This window comes from Carlito syrichta, unplaced genomic scaffold (genome assembly GCF_000164805.1).
Source record: "Carlito syrichta isolate Samal-C Ts95f unplaced genomic scaffold, Tarsius_syrichta-2.0.1 Scaffold305063, whole genome shotgun sequence".
In the NCBI taxonomy this organism is placed as follows: domain Eukaryota; kingdom Metazoa; phylum Chordata; class Mammalia; order Primates; family Tarsiidae; genus Carlito; species Carlito syrichta.
In genome coordinates, this window is record NW_007249159.1 from 11,051 (window position 1) to 15,171 (window position 4,121).

The 4,121-nt window shown below is 44.0% G+C and overlaps 1 pseudogene; it reads left to right on the top strand.

Annotated features, from left to right (window-relative positions):
* Window positions 1-363: 363 nt before the first annotated feature.
* On the top strand, window positions 364-2,739 carry LOC103263402 (annotated as a pseudogene).
* Window positions 2,740-4,121: the final 1,382 nt, after the last annotated feature.

Sequence of the window (4,121 nt, forward strand, 5' to 3'; positions counted from 1 at the left end):
AGACACCCTTATGGAAATTGGAACTGGCAACCAATTTCTGATCAAAACCCTGAATGCCCATGCCATAAGAAATAAGATAGACAGATGAGACCTCACCAGACTGAAAAGTTTCTTTAAAGTCAAAGAAACCATCAATAGAGCAGGGAGACAGTTCACAGAATGGGAAAAAATATTTGCCAACTGTATATCTGACACAGGCCTAACAACTAGGATCTACAAGGAACTCAAATGTGCTGAAAAGAAAAAGACAAACAGCCCTATTAAAAATTGGGCACTGTCACTCCTGTGCCACTCAGTGTCGCATGCAAGTCAGACAGCCCTGGCTCCCCTGTGCTCTAATGCCTGCAGTCCTTCATTTCCAAGATGTCTGAGGAAGTGCACCATGGAGAGGAGGAGGTGGATACTTTTGCCATTCAGGCAGAAATTGCTCAGCTCATGTCTCTCATCATGAAATCAAGCATGGCACAAACAAGAAAATATTCCATGCTCATGGATTGGGAGAGTAAACACTGTTAAGATGTCCAGAAATTGCTCAGCTCATGTCTCTCATCATGAAATCAAGCATGGCACAAACAAGAAAATATTCCATGCTCATGGATTGGGAGAGTAAACACTGTTAAGATGTCCATAAGATGTCCAAGGCAATCTACAGATTTAATACAATTCCCATTAAGCTACCAGCATCATTCTTCTCTGACAAGGAAGTTTTCCTACAGGAGCTGATCTCTAATGCTTCTGATGCCTTAGACAAGAGCCGCTATGAGAGCCTGATGGACTCTTCTAAGTTGGACAGTGGTAAAGAGCTGAAAATTGACATCATCTCCAGCCATCAGGGATGTACTTTGACTGTGGTGGGCACAGGCTTTGGCATGGCCAAGGCTGATCTCCTAAATAATTTGGGAACTATCGTCAAATCTGACACTAAAGATTTTATGGAGGCTTTTCAGGCTGGTGCAGACATCTCCATGAATGGACACTTTCATGCTGGCTTTTACTCTGCCTACCTGGTGGCAGAGAAGTGGTTGTGATCTCAAAGCACAATGATGATGAACAGTATGCCTGGAAGTCTTCTGCCGGGGATTCCTTCACTGTTCTTGCTGACCATGGTGAGCCCACTGGCAGGGGTGCCAAAGTGATCCTTCACCTTCGAGAAGACCAGACAGAGCACTTGGAAGAAGGCGGGTCAAGGAAGTGGTGAAGAAGCACTCGCAGTTCATAGGCTACCCCATCCCCCTCTATTGGGAGAAGGAACGTGAGAAGGAACTCAGTGATGATGAAGCAGAGGAAGACAAGGGTGAGAAAGAAGAGGAAGATAAAGATGATGAGAAAAAAACCCAAGATCGAAGATGCAGGCTCAGATGAGGAGGACAGCGGGAAAGACAAGAAAAAGAAAACCAAGAAGATTAAGGAGAAGTACATAGATCTGGAAGAGCTAAACAAGACCAAGCCCATTTGGACCAGCAACCCTGATGACCTTACCCAGGAGGAGAATTTTACATGAGCCTCACCACTGACTGCAAAGACCACTTGGCAGGCAAGCACTTCTCTGCTGAAAATCAGTTGGAATTCAGGGCACTGCTATTCATCTCTTTGAGAACAAAAAGAAAAAGAATAACATCAAATTCTATGTCTATCATGTGTTCATTGTGGACAGCTGTGATGAGTTGATACCAGAATATCTCAACTTCATCCGTGGTGTTGTCGATTCTGAGAATCTACCCTGAACATCTCTAGAGAAATGCTCCAGTCGAGGAAAATCTTGAAAGTCATTCACAAAAACATTGTTAAGAAGTGCTTTGGACTCTTCTTTGAGCTGGTGGAAGATGAGGAGAATTACAAGAAATTCTATGAAGTATTCTCTAAAAATCTAAAGCTTGGACTCCACAAGGATTCCACCAACCAGCGATGCCAGTCTGCACAGTTGTGCTATCATACCATATATATCATATCAGTCAGGAGATGTGATGACTTCCTTATTAGAGTATGTCTCTTGCATGAAGGAGACACAGAAGTTCATTTATTGTATCACCAGTGAGAGCAAAGAGCAGGTTGCCCACTCTGTGTTTGTGGAGTGAGTGTGGAAGGGCGGCTTTGAGGTGATGTACGTGACGGAGCCTGTTGATGAGGGCTGTGTGCAGCCACTCAAGAAGTTTGATGGCAAGAACCTGGGTCTCTGTTACCAAGGCGGGTCTGGATCTGCCTGAGGATGAGGAGAAGAAGAAGAAAAGGGAGGAGAGCAAGGCGAAGTTTGAGAACCCCTGCAAGCTCATGAAAGAAATCTTGGATAAGAACCTTGAGCAGGTGGCAATCTCCAATAGGCTTGTGTCTTCACCCTGCAGCATTGTGACCAGCACCTACGGCTGGACAGCCAACATGGAGCAGATCACAAAAGCCCAGGCACTCCGGGACAACATGACCATGGGCTACATGATGGCCAAAAAGCAGCTGGAGATCCACCCTGACCACCTCATTGTGAAGACGCTGCGGCAGGAGCAGATAGCAACAAGACTGGCGAGGTCCCGGTGGTGCTGCTGTTCAAAACTGCGCTGCTCTCCTTTGGCTTCTCCCTCGAGTTTCCCTAGACATACTCCAACCACACCTACAGCATGATCAAGCTGGGCCTGGGCACTGATGAATACGAAGTGACAGCCGAGGAGCCCAGTGCCGTAGTTCCTGATGAGATTCCCTACCCTCCTTGAGGGCGATTAGGATGCATCTCGCATGGAGGAAGTAGATTAAAAGTTTCTTTTTTATTTTCCTCTTTTAATTTTTATTTAAAATTGTGGGGTACAATTCGGGTCTAGGTATACAAATATTCACGGTGCAGGTATCCTTATCGATGAGGTGTGCCCTCCCCCTTTCCAGGCAGGTATCGACTACTACTAATCCCACCTCCCTACCCCCCGACCTCACTCCCCACAGTTTCTGGCCACTTTCGATCCTTTTCTTATAGTAATATGATAGTTGTTCAAGCTCCACTGATGAGTGAGAATATGTGATATTCAGCTCTTTGTTTCTGTGAGAGATCACTCAGTATGATAAACTCTAATTCCATCCAGGTTGCTGCGAAGTTCGTGATTTTGTTCTTTTCTATGGCTGCGTAGTATTCCATTGTGTATATGTACCACATTTTAAAAAATCCAGTCCTCTTTTGATGGGCAGCATGGTTGGTTCTATGTTCTTGTTGTTATGAACAATGCTGCGATAAACGTACATGTACAAATATCTTTTTCATAGAGTGACCTGAGTTCTTCCGGGTATATTGCCAGTAGGGGGATTGCGGGGTCATATGGAAGGTCGATTTTTAGAGTTTTTAGGAATCGCCACACTGGTTTCCACGGAGGCTGATCTAGTTGGCACTCCCACCAAAAGTTTCAATCTATTGTTCTCTGTATAGTGTCCCCATGGCTCCCACAGCAGCCTTGAGTGGTCCTGTCCCACCTGGCTTCCTCTGCTGTCTAGTGTTGTTTTTTTCTCTTGGTCTAAGGCAGGGAACAAGGACCTCATTCCCTTTCTGACAACAAGATTGGATGTTGTATGTCATGGTTTTTTGGCTTATTTTGTTCTGAAATTAAAGTATGTGAAATAAATGCCATTTTATACAAGAAAATTTTTAAAAAGGGGGCAAAAGATATGTCTTCTCAAAAGAAGACAAACGAGAAGCCAACAGATACATAAAAAAATGCTCAACCTCACTAGTCATCAAAGAAATGCAAGTTAAAACCACACTGAGATACCACCTAACTCCAGTCAGGATGGCCATCATCAATAATTCAAAAAACAACAGAAAAAAACAACAGATGCTGGAGAGGATGTGAGGGAAAAGGGAACACTTCTACACAGTTGATGGGAGTGTAAGCTAGTACAATCTCTGTGGAAAACAGTGTGGCGATTTCTAAAAGATCTAAAAATTGACCTCCTATATGACTCAGCAGTTGCCCTTCTGGTAATATACCCGGAGGAACTCAAATCACTTTAAGAAAACGATATCTGCACACATGCATGTTTATTGCAGCATTGTTCACAATAGCAAAAACATGGAACCAACTAGGTTGCCCATTGAAAGTGGACTGGATTTTTAAAATGTGGTACATATACATGATGGAATATTATGCAGCCAT